The 16,067-nt window shown below is 45.0% G+C and overlaps 1 long non-coding RNA gene across 1 annotated transcript; it reads right to left on the bottom strand.

Moving 5' to 3' along the window:
* Positions 1-10,075: 10,075 nt before the first annotated feature.
* On the bottom strand, positions 10,076-15,557 carry LOC128322207 (uncharacterized). The gene is made up of 2 exons (XR_008305591.1): positions 15,295-15,557; positions 10,076-10,438 (listed from the first exon to the last, which is right to left on the bottom strand). It is a non-coding gene; the product is annotated as an uncharacterized LOC128322207 (long non-coding RNA).
* Between the last annotated feature and the right edge of the window lie 510 nt (positions 15,558-16,067).

Here is a 16,067-nt window from a genome sequence, read left to right as displayed (position 1 = left end):
GTTTTGGGTAGCCAAATCTCAGACTAGCCAATGGTGACAGGCAAAAAAAGGCTATCTGGAGAAGTTTTGCTTAGTGTGTCTTTAAGGTTAGCAAATGAGAGTGGATTCATGGTTTGTCACTGAAAATCTTATATGCTACCAAAGAATATACACTCAGAACACCTCAGAAACCACAAAACCCAGTACTTCATGGGTTAGCAACCCATGGGGGTGGTGGGCACCCTCTTTGCACTAGACCACCACTCACTCTGGGCCACCCCAGCACCCCACAAGTGGATTTAAGGTTTTTCTCCCTAGGGAGGAATGGAGGTTTCAGCAGCCCCATAAGTGCACTTGGGGGGTGCTGGGGTGGCCCAGAGCGAGGGTGCCACCACCCCCATGGGTTGCTGACCCATGGGGTACTGGGTTTTGTTGTTTATGAGGTGTTCTGAGTGTAGATTCTTTAGTAGCATATAAGATTTTCAATGACAAACCATGAATCTACTCTCACTTGCTAACCTTAAAGACACATAAACTTCAAAAATCACTTAAAAATCAGCCCTATGCCCAATTCCTTTCAAATAATTCTGATAGCTTCCTTGCCCACCTTGGGAACTACCATCCACCACACTCCGCTCTAGTTCACCCCTCCCCCACCCGGCGTGAAGCTATACATTTGCTGTAATCCTCGTTATTCTCTATGAGGAATTCAAAAATATTTTTAAAATTCACCAATAATCGGAGGAGTGTCCGATTGCCTTGGGGTTTTGTGGGTGGCAGGCACCCCTGGGTGCCTACTACCCACCCCACCTTTGTGCCCCTAGGTGCTCCACAATAGGGGATAATGGGCTGGTTTGAGTCCCATTATACCCTATGAGAAAAATAATTAAAAATATTTCAAATATTCATAAAAAATCGTAGGGATGTCTGATTGCTTCGGGGTTTGGGTGGTTGTTTGTACGAGTGTCTGATTGCTTTGGGTGGCAGGTACTCATGGGTGCCAGATACCATCCCACCCGCTTTTGGAGGTTCAAACTGGTTCAAACCGAACCGGGGGTGTGTGTTTGAGCAAAACCAAAACTGAACCACCCCCTCCTGGTTTGAAGCTGGTTCGAATTCAAACCGAACTGGGCAAACCGGTTTTGTGCACATCCCTAATCCTAACGTGACGGGTTGTCAGCCTTCTCATGCTTCAAGACCGGGCCAATCAGATTTCAGATCTGTCTATACTATGCTGCGCAGCCACACCCAACCCAGTTCCGGGACTGCAAGCGAAAAAACTGTAGCCCCACACTGGAGAACAAACTCTGGCTTCAACCACCGGAGAAACAGAATGAACAAGAACAGAAGAAAGGTCAACCAGGGACAATCCAGAGACCTCCAAAGGAAGAGAAAGAATAGGGATAGCACAATCTTGAACCTTGGGAGTTCCTTTCCCAGCATCTGTGGGAGGGCAAGATGCCCTCCCCATACCTCGAAAAAGAACAATTCACGGTAAGTCTACCAATGGTTCTTTTCCCGAGGAATGGGGAGGGCATCCTAACTTGACGGGACGTACCCAAGCTGAATGAAATCAAGGGCGGGGTGCGGATGCCTAGACAACCCACGGCAGAATTGACCTTCCAACCACTGCCTGCGGATCCTAGAAGGAAGAAATCTTATAGTGTCTCACAAAAGGAGAAACAAAACTCCATGCGGCCGCTTCACAAATCTCCTCCAGGGCAGCTCTTGCTGAGAAAGATGCCGATGCAGCTGCACTTCTTGTCGAATGCACCATGAGACCTCTGGGCACAGGTAGGTTCAGTGTCTCATAAGCCAAGGCTATAGTAGCCCTAAGCCACCAGGCCAGAAACAATTTAGAAGCTTTGGTCCTGAGGGAGGCTGCTTGAAAAGAAACAAAGGAAGAGTCCGTTTTCCTCAAAGACTGAATTTGGTGGGTATAATTTCTAAAAGCCCTTCACACATCCAACTTATGCCATACACATTCCTTAGGATGCGTGGGCTTGGAACAGGTAACACCACTTCCTGGCTTCTGTGGAAAATAGAATTGACCTTCGGCAAGAAGGTAGGATCCAACTTTAAAACAACTGACACTTTTTTGAAAAATACACAACTCATCTCTCACTGAGAGGGCAGCCAACTCCAAGACCCTCCCAGAAGAGGTGATCGCCACTAAGAATAAAACCTTGAATGACAAATACCTCAAAGAAATAGAACTGAGAGGTTCAAATGGAGCCTTGGTCAAGGTATTTAAAAGCTTATTTAAATCCCAAGTGAGAAATCTATAGCTAAGGGGAGGAGCCTAATTATTTAATTAATACCCCACCCAAACTTATGTCTCTGGGCGGCTAACAACAATTAAAACACATAAAAAGTTAAAACAGTAAAACATATAACACATATACAAGTTTAAACAATACAATAATTTAAAAACCATAAAATTAACAAACAGTATGTTTTAATTAAAAACCTGAGAAGGCTTGGGTAAAAAAAAGGGTTTTCAGATGTTTTTTAAAAATAGCCAGAGATTGGGAGGATCATAACTCAGCAGGGAGCGCATTCCACAATCTCAGAGCAGTGACCGAAAAGGCCCGTCTCTCTGTAGCTACCAAACGAGTTGGTGGTAACTGGAGATGGACCTACTCAGATGACCTCAATGAGTGGTGGGGTTCGTAGCGAAGAAGACACTCTCTTAAATACCCCGGACCTAAGCCATTTAGGGCTTTATAAGTTATGACAAGCACTTTGTATTTTGCCCAGAAACCTATCGGTACCCAGTGTAACTCCATCAGCAAAGGAGTAATGTGGTCCCTCCGAGATGACCCAGAGACCAACCTGGCTGCCGCATTCTGAACCAACTGAAGTTTCTGGACTACGTACAAAGGCAGCCCCACGTAGAGAGCATTACAGAAGTCAGGTCTGGAGGTTACCAACAAATGTACCACTGTTTTGAGGTCATTGATCTCGAGAAACAGGTGCAGCTGGTGTATCAGCCAAAGCTGATAGAAAGCACCCCTGACCACCACCTCAACCTGAGAAACCAAGGAGAGGTGTGGATCCAGGAGTACTCCCAGACTGAGAACCTGTTCCTTTTGGGGTGTGTGACCCCATCCAGAACAGGTAGATCAAAATCATCTCTGGAGTTCTGACCCTGCACAATAAGTACCTACCTCCAGCTTATCTGGATTCAGCTTCAGTTTATTCTCTCTCACCCAGCCCATTACTGCTTCCAGGCAGGCATTTAGGGAGGATATGCCAACTCCTGAAGAAGCTGACATGGAGAAGTAGAACTGGGTGTCATCAGTGTACTGATAACACCCCCCTCCAAATCCCCTGATGATCTCTCCCAGCGGTTTCATGTAGATGTTAAAAAGCATTGGAGAGAGTATGGAGCCTTGAGGGACACCATACTTAAGCTCAGATTTTGAGGCGCAACAATCTCCAATCGACACCATCTGGAACCTGTCCGAGAGGTAGGAGCGGAACCACTGTAAAACAGTGCCTCCCATCCCCAACACCCTCAGACGCTCCAGAAGGATACTATGGTTGATAGAATCAAAAGCTGCTGAGAGATCCAAGAGGACCAACAGAGTCACACTTCCTCTGTCAATTCCCAATTGGAGATCATCCATCAGGCTGACCAATGCAGTCTTCACGCCATAGCCCGCCCGAAAGCCAGTTTGAAATGGGTCTAGATAATCAGTTTCCTCCAAGACCGTCTGGAGCTGAGAAGCCACCACCCTCTCAATTACCTTGCCCAGCCACAGGAGGTTAGAGACAGGCCTATAATTGCTCAACTCTGAGGGATCTAGTGCAGGCTTCTTCAGAAAAGGTCTAATAATTGCCTCCTTAAGACAAGGAGGCATCCTGCCCTCCCTCAGAGAAGCATTTATGATTTCTACCAGGCCGCCTACAACAGCTTAGCCAGTCTGCCTGGAGATTATCCTCCACGCTCAGGTGTTCAGCCGCTATGGACTTCAGGTTCAGCTTTGCCCAGGCCAGAAAGCGATCAGCCTCCTACATAAGCACTCGTGACCTCGTGCCGCCTTGATGGTGTACATGGGCCTTGGCTGTCACACTGTCCGTTCTGACCAAGACATGACGGTTCTGAATTAGCCCCTGGAACTGTAACAGAGCTGGGTGTATGGCCTTCAATGCTAGCCAACTGATATTGAACTGTATGTATGTATGTATTGGTTTATTTCAGCCCAAGGCCAGCATAAATACCAAAGGAAAAAGAAACAACAGGAGTAAATACATAAAATAGATAAAATACATAAAACATAAAATACATAAAACATTAATACCTTCAGATACTGTATACATAGCTAATTTCATTCAAACAGAACCAGTTAATCTGAAGTACACAACCCGGCATATGGTGCCTCAATCATTCTAAACTGAATCTTGCTTGCTATGAATAAAAACTTTGCTACCCTCCTGTAAGCATACTCTGACTTAGCAGCAACCAGGAAAAGAACCTTGTCCTTGCCAGAAGGGCAATTAGAATCGTAATGAGTTAGCAGTGGGGATATTGAACTGGAGATCCTCTTCCAGCCATATTCCTTGAGCATGGTGATCGAGACAGTGTGCCCCCCGACCAGATGATATTATTATTTCTTGTTTACACAGTCAGATAGTTGTTATTGACTGGTTTGTTTTATCCAGACATCAAGTCCTTCCCAAGGACCTGGGATGCCAGAATTTTATTGTCAATGTTGTTGCTGTTGTTATAGATATCGTTGCAGAATATAGGCTGTTCCCAGTAAAGCTGCTTTTTGTAATTGGCTGATGGTGATTTCTGTGGCCCCTATGGTGTTGAGGTGCTCTTCAAGGTCTTTTGGAACTGCACCTAGGGCGCCAATTACCACTGGGATTATTTTGGTCTTTTTCTGCCACAGCCTTTCAATTTCCCTTTGTAGATCTTTGCATTTGGTGATTTTTTTCTATTTCTTTTTCTTCTATTCTGCTATCCCCTGGTATTGCTATGTCGATTATTTTAACTTGTTTTTCTTTCTTCTCGACTACAGTTATATCTGGTGTATTGTGTGGCAGATGTTTGTCTGTTTGTAGTCGGAAGTCCCATAATATTTTTACATCTTCATTTTCTTCAACTTTTTCAATTTTATGGTCCCACCAATTTTTGGCTACAGGTAGCTTTTATTTTTTGCAGATGTTCCAGTGTATCATCCCTGCTACCTTGTCATGCCTTTGTTTGTAGTCAGTCTGTGCAATCTTTTTACAACAGCTGATTAGGTAGTCCACTGTTTCATCTGCTTCTTTACAAAGGCGGCACTTGCTGTTTGTTGTGGATTTTTCTACTTTTGCTCTTATTGCATTTGTTCTTAGTGCCTGTTCTTGTGCAGCCAGTATTAAACCCTCTGTTTCTTTCTTCAAGTTGCCATTCTTAAGCCATTGCCAGGTCTTGGTGATGTCTGATTTTCCAGTTATATTGTGCAAATATTGACCATGCAGGGGCTTATTTTTCCATTTTTCTGCTCAGTTCTTGACTTCTTCTTTCTTGTAGGCCTGCTTTGTTTCATTGGTGTTGAATAGTTTCTTGTTCTTGACCATTTGAAGTGCATCTTCTTCACTGTCCTTGATATATTCTTCAAGGCCTCTTTTCTCCTCCTCTACTGTTTGATGGACTTGCAGCATTCCTCTTCCACCTGAGCTGCGAGGGAGGTATAGCCTATCAACATCACTGCGGGGGTGCAGAGCATGATTGATGGTCATGATTTTCCTGGTCTTACGATCTAGCGTCTCTAGCTCTGCCTGGGTCCAGTCTATTATTCCTGCAGTGTATCTGATAACAGGTATAGCCCAGGTGTTTATGGCTTGTATGGTGTTCCCGCCATTGAGTTTGGACTTGAGGATTTTTCTAACTCTCCTGATATATTCGCTGCCAATTTTTCTTTTAACTTCAGCATGTGCAATGTTATCAGCCTGGAGAATGCCCAAGTATTTGTAATGTTCTTTCTCTTCCAGGTTCTTGATCTTGCTTCCATTGGGCAGTTCTATTCCTTCTGTTTTTGTTATTTTCCCTCTGTTCATTATTAATGCAGCACACTTGTCTAGTCCAAACTCCATTGCTATATCGCTACTGAATATATGGACAGTGTTTAGCAGTGATTCGATTTCTGACTGGGACCTTCCATACGACTTCAGATCGTCCATGTACAGCAGATGGTTGATTTGACTTGATGTTTTAGATGTTTGGTATCTGAGGCCTGTTTTATTTAGTATTTGTGAAAGTGGGGTCATGGTGATTACAAACAACAGAGGGGATAATGAGTCCCCTTGGAAAATGCCTCTTCTAATGCTAACCTGTCCAAGTGTCTCACCATTGATTGTTAACTGTGTACTCCACATGCTCATTGCTTTTTTAATAAATATCTGAATGTTTTTGCTGACACCAGTTGTTTCTAAACATTTTAGTATCCATGTGTGAGGCAATGAATCAAAGGCTTTCTTGTAGTCAATCCATGCAACACTTAGATTGGTTTTTCTTCTCTTGCAATTTTCTAAAATCATTTTATCAATCAGCAGCTGGTCTTTTGTGCTTCTGGTGTTCGGGCAATTTCCTTTCTGTTCAACTGGAAGCTGTTTGTTAGTTAATAAGTGTTGCATGACTTCATCTGCTATTATTCCAGTTAATAATTTGGACATGATTGGCAGGCAGGTTATTGGTCTATAATTACTTGGAACCGCACCTTTTGCTGGGTCTTTCATGATGAGATGAGTTTTCCCAGTTGTTAGCCATTGTTCAATATCACCTCCTTGCAAAATGTGATTGAACTGTTTTGATAGTTGTTTATGAAGGCTTGTTAGGTGTTTAAGCCAAAAGCCATGAAGTTCGTCGTTGCCTGGAACAGTCCAATTTTTAATTTTCTTTGCTCTTTCACTTATTAATTCTGGTGTTATTATGTTATGGTGTTATTATGTTATGTTATTATGTTATATTATGTTATGGTGTTCACTTATTAATTCTGGTGTTAGATTTTTTGACCTCTTTCATCCAGCCTGCTTTTTTATTATAGTCTATTGGATTGTCCCATAATTTCCGCCAGAATTGCACTTTCTTCTTTATTTGGTGTTTCTACGTGTCTTGCAGTTTCTCCTTCTATGCTTTGATAGAAACGTCTCTGATTTGACTGGAATTGGAGATTCTGCCTGTGTTATGTAATTCTGGCTTCATATCTGCTAATCTTCTTTGACACTGCTGTTATTTGCTGCTTTATTATTTCCAGGACTTCTCTAATTCTCCTTGAATCTAGGTGGTATTTTTGGATCAGATACTGTTTGGTGTTTTCATTCTTCAGCTTCTTGTCTTTCATATCTATCAATTTACTAGCATCTGATCTAAGCCTGGAGATTTTATTTTATAATCTAATCTTCCATTTAGGTGATGTACTACTTTCTTTTCTTACAGGTCCACTGATCTTATATCCGAGCTCTTGTGTTGTTATTGTTGTTGCACTGTACATTAGTTGGTTTGTTTCTTGCAAATGATTGGTTGTTATTTCTGCAAGTGCAGCATTGACATCTTTTAATGCCTGAGCAAGTTGTTTTTTGGCAACTGTTTTTAGAGCTGGAAGTCAAACCCTGGTGGTTGTTTGGTTCATGTGCTCAGTTATTTTTTGCTTTAGTTCTTGTTGCTTTTCTGTTAAATGGCATTTGGGTTTTTGAGGTGAAGGCAAAGGGGAGGTTGCCTGGTTTTGATTTTGAAACAGTTCAGCAACAGTGGCAATATTATTATTATTATTATTACATTTATATCCCGCTCTTCCTCCAAGGAGCCCAGAGCGTTGTACTACATACTTGAGTTTCTCTTTCACAACAACCCTGTGAAGTAGGTTAGGCTGAGAGAGAAGTGACAGGCCCAGAGTCACCCAGCTAGTTTCATGGCTGAATGGGGATTTGAACTCGGGTCTCCGCGGTCCTGTCCAGCACTCTAACCACTACACCATGTTGGCTCTCCACAGATAGGCTCACATCTGTTGTAACCACAACCTGTAGTGTAGTATCAAGAGGAATACCCCTCTCCAGTGCCGGAGAAAGCCACCATCGAAAGGATTCCCCGACCTTGGACGGAAGAGGGCACGCCCTCAACTCCTGTATTCAGCTCAACTGTATTGAGGGCACGCCCTCAACTCCTGCCTGTGGCTTCCAGCAGCATCTGGTGGACCACTGTGGGAAACAGGGAGGGGGAGAGGGAAGGGAGAGGGAAGGGGTAGGGGTAGGGAAGGGAGGGGGATATGGAGAGGGGAGAGAGGGAGAGGGGAGGGGAAAGGGAGGGAGAGGTGAGAAGGAGAAGGGAGGGAGAGGTGGGATGGAAAAGGGGGGGAGTGGGAAGGGGAAGGGGGAAAGGAGGAGGAGAGGGACCAATTGAGGATACCCCCAGGTCTCCTCTGCCCCTGATTTTGATTGCAAGAATAGCCTTCGTGTATTGGGGAAGATACCAAGATACCACCCCCCCATCCAGTACCACCCACCCCAGATACCCCCCAAGATACCACCCCCCACCAGTCCAGAAGGAAAAAAATGGCACCTATGCTATAAGTCCATAAGAGGAAGCACATGGCAACGTTTCCTCTCTCAGGAAAGAATTCCAACACCATCCAATTCTTTTACAAAAAAAGTCCATAAAATCAGAAAAAAAGGCAAGGGGTTCTCGTCTTAGAGGGGGACTGGTTCACCTTGGATGCGAGGGTCCGAACCCTTGCAAGATCTCCCTGCTGGCGAGAAATCTAAAAGATCCCTCCTTGGAAGGTTTCATTGCAACACGGAGTTTTCGCTTTGGGGCATGTTGTGTCTACAGCTTTCTACAGAAAGCCACGGCATTCCGTTCCTTCTCCCACCCACAGTTCACCTCGTCCCATTCATCCTGACCTGGGTGAAAACGGTCACATAAGTGAAGGAGGACATTCCCTGTCTCAGGAAGGAGGGATTCCAAACAATTCAAAGAAACTTATTGGGGGTGGGGGGGAGTCACCAAACATAGAGATTCTAGAAAGACCAACCCCTTTGAATTCTGTGGCCTGCATCCTACTCGGCCTATTTGGGCAGAAATGATCTCTGGGCCACAAGGAAGCAGGTCCAGAAATGGAGTTGGAGCTGGGAGTGTGCCATGCAGGTTAGTTGATTGGCGCTTAAAGGAGGACACACCATATACAACCGGCACCTTCAGCAGCAGGAACTACAAACAGCTCCAGGTCTGCCTTTGAAGACGCAGGGCGGCCATTTGGGAAGCAGGGGATGAGTGGAGTGGGGGGGGGGAGAATGGACCCCCTATTGCAATCTTAGACGATTTCTTCGCGCGTGTCTTCTGAACTCACAGAGAGAAAACTGGCCTCAATATGGCCAGCTTCCCACCAGGGAACTCCAACAGGGATTTCCAGCTGTTGTTGACTACAGCTCCCAGAATCCCCAGCTGCCATGGCTTTGGCTTGGGGATTATGGGAGTTGTAGTCACCATCTGGGAATCCCTGTTAGAGGGGACATTGCTTCCCGCCTCCAAGAAATTTGGCCGTGGGGGACACTTCTGGGGCAGGACTCACAGAAATGTCACAAGCATTCACGGAAACGCTAACGGAGTAACCCCCACCCCCACCAGGAGTTCAAACACTCCGAATTTAATTGGAGGATGGTCAGCCCCACTTTGCAGAAAGACTGAAGAGCAACTTTGCCAGCTGCCTGAGTGAAAGTGGGGCACAGGAGACGGAAGAACCGTCTTTTCTGCCATTTTTGTAATGGCTCACTGACGCCACAATGCAGCGAGCTTTTAAGGCCTTATTATAAGACTCTTCTAAAACAGGCAGGAAAATGAAAGACTACTGTTGATTGTGGGGGATGACTAGGAGCCTGGCCCGTATCGGAGAAGATCTCCTCCCAAAGGCATGGACTGGGAGACGCCCAAGGATTCCTGTAAACTCCAAAACGGGGCACTTCGTGTTGACATTGAGATGTGAGCGCGGGACAATCGGCCTCAGGCTGTGCTTTCCAGGCTCTACCATGGCCTCCACAGCCAGAGCTCCAGAAATTCCACACCAAAGTGGCAGCGTCCCAAGAGGAGCAGAGTCCCTGGACAGATTGCTACAGTCGAAATAATTTTTTTTTTTTTAAAGAAAAGCTCCTCAGTAACCTGCCCGCGAGCAGCGCCTGGATGAACCGGCCCTCTACAAGCCAGGTTCTGCCTTCATAGTCTTCATTTCGCGCTCGGTGGCACAAAACCTGGGGGCTCACTTTGCCCGCCGGCTAGCCACTTCTCACGCGTCCGTGGCACTGCATGCAGCAGGGATGGAAGGCGCCCTTCTTTGGCCGCGCCAGTTATTTACATTCCTCAGGGGGCTCAACGCCAGCCGCTACATGTTGCTGACCCTGGTCTCGGCAGAAATCGATGTGCAGGTTCTGGAGAACATGAGCGATCTCTCTCTCCGGACATAGCGGGGCTTTTGGACTGTGAACACAAAAAGGATGTTAACTCCCCTCACCCCTCTCTTTGTACTCTGGGTTTGGGCAACTGGGCAGTTCTGAAGGTAACAGAATCAGGGTAACGGAATCTGGCCGGTTAGCACTTTCCCCAATGACTGTAGTCAAAAGCCCATTTCCAAGACGATCCAATCGATACCCACTGGAAAAAGAACATCTCTTATTACAGGGCTGCACAACTTTGGCCCTCCAGAGGCGGTTGGACTACAGCTCCCATCATCCTTATCTATTGGCCACAGTGGCTGGGGATAATGGGAGATGTAATCCAGCAAGTGCTGGAGGACCAAGGTTATGCAGCCTGTCCTACTTGGGCACCCTGTCCTACTATAAGGCCATCTTTTAACAAAACCCTTAAATATTAAGAAGGTCTAAACATGCAAAATCCATCAGTAATTGAATCAGAATCTTTCGACATAACTTCTGATTCTGTTACAGACTTATTTTGCACATATCAAACACTAGAATGTTGAAGGATTGTGTTAAAATACAGCCTATAGAAGGAGACGTTCTCTTGCCTGTGGGTATATATAACAGAAACTTGAAACTTTGCTTATGGCTACAGTCACTGGAAAAGTGCCCAAGTGCCTGATTCCGTTATCCTTGGAACTGCCCAACTGTGCCAACATTTAAAATCATAATATTAAAAATGCAAACAAAACAAGCATTCACAAAAATAAATTCTAAAGCATTCAGCACTATTAATATAAAAAAGCACACACATCACCAGCATATTTAAACACAAATATTGCACATCATATCTTTAACTGCTCTGCCCTATTAGAAATGAATTGTCACTAAAATTGAGAAGCGGAATCCACATTTCCAAAACACAATGTAACTCACAAAGTGGCTTTAATCTGATATAATTATTCCTGAATGAAGCTTTCTTTGAAGCCATTAACTTATACCTGGTGGTCTTCCCCCCCACCCCCCACCAATTAGTGACAATTAGTTAATTTATTTTACATATTGCATACACATCTTTTATCTGATACGCATGACATGTTAGCTTTAAGTGTAGCATTCATTGGAACGTCCTCTGCTAACTGAGCCAAGAGGCACCTTTTTAAAGTGGTGATTCTTTTGTATTTAGCAGGGGGAGAGCAACTGGCCATATCCATCCCCAACACGGCATCCCTCCAGTGGCTGTTGCTGGTATTGTCATTAGATTGCAAGTCCTTTGGGGACAGGGAGCCATCTTTATTTATTTATGTATTTATATCCATGTAAACCGCTTTGGGAAGTTTTGTGTATAAGTGGTATAGAAATATTTGTCGTATTCATTGTTTGTTACTATATTTCAACTGTGTTATACATAAACTGTTTGATCAGTATTAGATTAGCATTATGTTAGTATTCAGTTTTTCTCCCTTTCTCTGGTCTGCGATCACAATAAAGACACATTCATTCCTATTGCATTTATATACTGCCCTGTATTGAAAGTTGGGGAGGTTTAACAACGCAATCAACCCCTTCTGTGAACTCAAAGATTTAATTGTTCTTAAGTCAAGAGAAACTCTCTCTGGTTTACAGTCCCAGTGTAACTACGACAGGTGATCGCAGATAAACACTTCCCTAAGTGGCGCAGCGGGGAAATGCTTGACTAACAAGTAGAAGGCTGCTGGTTCGAATCCCCGCTGGTATGTTTTCCAGACTATGGCAAACACTTATATCAGGCAGCAACGATATAGGAAGATGCTGAAAGGCATCATCATTTCATACTGCATGGGAGGAGGCAATGGTCAACCCCTCCTGTATTCTACCAAAGAACCACAGGGCTCTGTGGGCGCCCGGAGTCGAAACTGACTTGACGGCACACTTGAGAGAACCTCTCCATGCTTGGTCAGAACTTTCCAAAATCAAGCCCAGCGGTGCTTAAAGAAAGGACAAATGCTAAGAATATTTTCCACTAGTGGAGTCAGACCAGCTGCGGCCCCACCCACTGCTTCTGATGTCAGATATGGGGCCAAATACAAATAACTTTGTATTTAGGGCTGAAGGGAGACCTGCTTAGCAGCGTTCATGTTTTCAGTGCTGTTGGGATGGGAATTCAATTCTTTTCTCTTGCAGATTGCTTTGGGGAGGCACTATTGTTTAGTTTTATAGCGATCTGGGTAGATTTGGTTTTTAAAGTGATTGTTTCTAGGTTGGTTGGTGGCATTCCCTGCTATGAGGATAGCGCGGTAACTCACAGGGAGAGTATCTGTTTGGCACGCAAAAGGTCCCAGATTCAATCCCTGGCAGCGTCTCCATTTAGGGCTGGCAAAGACTCCTGCCTGAAAAACCTTGGAGAGATGCTGCCAGTCAGTGTAGGCAATGCTGAGCTATATGGACCAAGGGTCTGACTCAGTTTGGCAGCTATCTGGTCATCAGGATTATATGTAGTTCAGTGGCAGAGCATCTACTTGCTTGCAGAAGGTCCCAGGTTTAATCCCTGACAGCATCTCCAGGAAGGACTGGGAGAGTCCCCTGCCTGAAGCCTTGGAGTGCTGCTGCCAATTAGAGTAGACAATACTAAGTTAGAGGGCACAATGGTCTGACTCAGTAGGCAGCTTCCTGTGTTCCCAATACCTCTGAGTCCCTTCTAGCTCTAATATACAATGATAAAAGAGATTGCCCCTCTTAAGTGGGCCATTTAGAGCTCTCCTGTCAGTCCAACCTTTTACATCCAGATTATTATATTGTTGTCTGCTCTTGTTTTTCACTTCTTATCTCCACATGCACATTTTATTTGCATTGTCAATGCCTTCCAAGGTATCAGCAGGAGCGAGGGGAGGCAGGCTAAGAAATAACCTGAATAAAATAAGCAGCGGAGACAGATCCTTACCTGAAGAAGGTGGAGATAACATGGATGGTCTGCAAAGACACAATGGAGTTTCTCACAATCTGATACCGAGCCTCCCTCTTTCAAGCAGATAGATACCCCTCTGAGCTTCCTATGGTTTAGCTCCCTGGCGTCTCCCCACATTTTGGAGGCAGTATGCTCGGCAGTAACAAGCCTTCTCTGCTGTGGCCCCCAGGAGAACGTCCACTTGGCCTCCCTCACTTCCGGCTTCCCGCCAGCTTCTAAAAACCTCTGTTTGGGCATCTTTGGGCTGCCCAATTTATGGCGAGCTCTCTCTGCCATTGCCTTACGTATTTGCTACCACCTTTTTATAGAGGTCCGCTGCTTTGGGTATTCTCTGGGGGGAAAGGTAGGACAAAAATCCTTTAGTAAATAAAGCTGAACATCAGTTCACTGTGTGGGAAGGGGTAATGCGGTACAGTCCCTCCCAGGACTGTGGACTGTGTGGTTGGAATGCTCCCAGTTTGAAAGTTTTTTAAACACACACACACACACACGATTCACTTATCAGATCTAGTCATCCCCATATGGTTTCTTAAAAACAAACAAATTGCCAACAGAAATTAGCTAGATGATCGAGTTCCATCATCTCTTGCCGAGGTCTCCCAAAGCCCCTCCAGATGCTGTAGCCCAGGGCTGCACAATGTCAGCCTTCCATAGGACTAAAGCTCCCATTACCCCACCACCACAGCCAGGGATGATGGGAGTTGTAGTCCAACCACCGCTGGAGGGCTTAAGTTCTCCAGATAGTCTGAGGCCTATGCCAAATCCACAAACAGGACTCCTAGTCAATAATGTTATCTCAAGAGTGTATTTGTACTTGCTGATTCGGCAGACTCTACCACAGACCCTAAAAGGCAAGAGAACAATGATAAAATAAAAATAAGTATATAAGAGCATTACTGATCTTCAGGCTGCCTGCAGTGATTTGCTTGCTGTGTGCATGGTGTGCAAGCTTGCCCTACAAATGCTTATTTCTATTTTCCCCCACCCCAATGTTTTGTTTTTTAAAACGTTAGGCCACTTTTGGGCCAGAAAAACTCCAAAAGCTTCTTCATGTATGTAACCACGGTGGCCAGAATAGTATACTCACAGAAATGGAAGGACAATGAACTGCCCTCAAAAGAATATGCGGAGATGGCAAAACTTACAGTACTGATAAGAGATCAAAATTTGGAAGGTTTTAAAGAAGATTGGAAACCATTCTTACTGTACTTAAAGAACTATTTTCCTAATATTGATTTTCAACAGGGTTTGAAATTTAGCAATATTAGCAGGTTGAGTAGATTAAAATCGAGTTTGGTAAGGTATAGGATATATATTTTGAATTATTATAGCAAGGGTTAATTGTATAATTAGTGATTTGCGCTGATTAGTGAGCTGGAAGTCAATTTTTTGTTTAATGTGTGATGTAATGAGATTCTTAAGATATTGTTAAATCAATAAAAAATTTAAAGCAAAAAAAAAAAAAACCCTCCAAAAGCAGCACACAGAATTTCTAAAGGGGCAATCTGAACACACCGAGATCCAAACCCCAATAGCCAACAAGTTTAGCAGCACGACAGAGCCAGCTGAAAAGTCTGTCCCCCTACCGGGGGGGGGGGGGATAAATAGGGGGAGGCTCTCTCTTTCATCCTTTGCTTGCGAGCTGGAAGGGAGGCATCGGGCTGGGGGAAACGATGCTGGAAGAAGAGGCTTTTGTGGTAGGACCCAGAACTGCCTGAGGCCATGTACCTTTCCTTCTTCCCTAGAAGAAGTTTGGAAGCTTGTTTGCTCTTTTGAGGTAGAAGAAGGAAGCGGGCGACACACAGAATGAGGAAAAGGCTGATGCCAAACATCCCGAAGCGGACAGAAGCTGCCACTTTGGGGGCCCCTGTGAACCCAGAAAACAGATGCCACAGTCAAGAATGGATTTCGTGGCCTGGCATCGTAATGGACAGAAACCACCAGAGGGGTTGGGGTACCCAGCAGTCACTCACGCTTATGGCAGACCCAAGGCTGGATTCTGCTTTGGGCTCTCCTAAAGTATTGGGGAGCAGGGAAAGCGGAGTGAAGAAGTAACAGACCCAGAAAGGCAAGTGGTGGATGGAGGCGGCAGTTAGCAAATGGCAGTTAAGCCACAACAGTCAATAAAGGACCGGTAGGCATTGACCCAATGGGCCATCAAGTAGGAACCTTGCTCCCGCCTCCCAGCGTTCCGCCCAATGGTTGAACTGATAGCTGACAGGCAGTGTTCCCTGTAACAGGGATTCCTTCCTCACTGACTCCTAGGAAGCTGCCATCTGACCCAGGATTGTCTGCACTGACTGGCAAAGGGTGCCTGAAATTGGTGACTGGCAAAGGGTGACTGGCTGGGGGGGCGGGGAGATTGAGCAATCAGGTGTGGATTAGGCAATCAGGTGCTGTTGGTTTTTCCCATTGATAACCTGCTTTTACTCCAAGAAGCTCAGAGGACTGCATGGTTATGTTTATCCTTGTAACAACCACGTGAGAGAGGTTAGGCTGAGAGATAAGTGGCTGACACAGAGTCACCTGTAAGTTTCATGGCTTGAATGGGGAGCTGAACTTGGGTCTTCCCAGCCCTAGACCAGTCCTCTAAACACTACACGCAACCGTTTTCCTCAACCACCCTCCCCCCACCCCACTCCTAGGTAAATTAAAAGAAGAAATTTTTTCAGCTGTATCAGTTGATCTGCTACAACATGGATGGGGATACTGACTGTTCATTTGCAAAAGAAATATTCAATTTCAC

The sequence above is a fragment of the Hemicordylus capensis genome, chromosome 4, assembly GCF_027244095.1.
Source record: "Hemicordylus capensis ecotype Gifberg chromosome 4, rHemCap1.1.pri, whole genome shotgun sequence".
Classification (NCBI taxonomy): domain Eukaryota; kingdom Metazoa; phylum Chordata; class Lepidosauria; order Squamata; family Cordylidae; genus Hemicordylus; species Hemicordylus capensis.
Note: the sequence above shows the minus strand (reverse complement) of the source record. Positions and strands in the feature narration are given on the sequence as shown.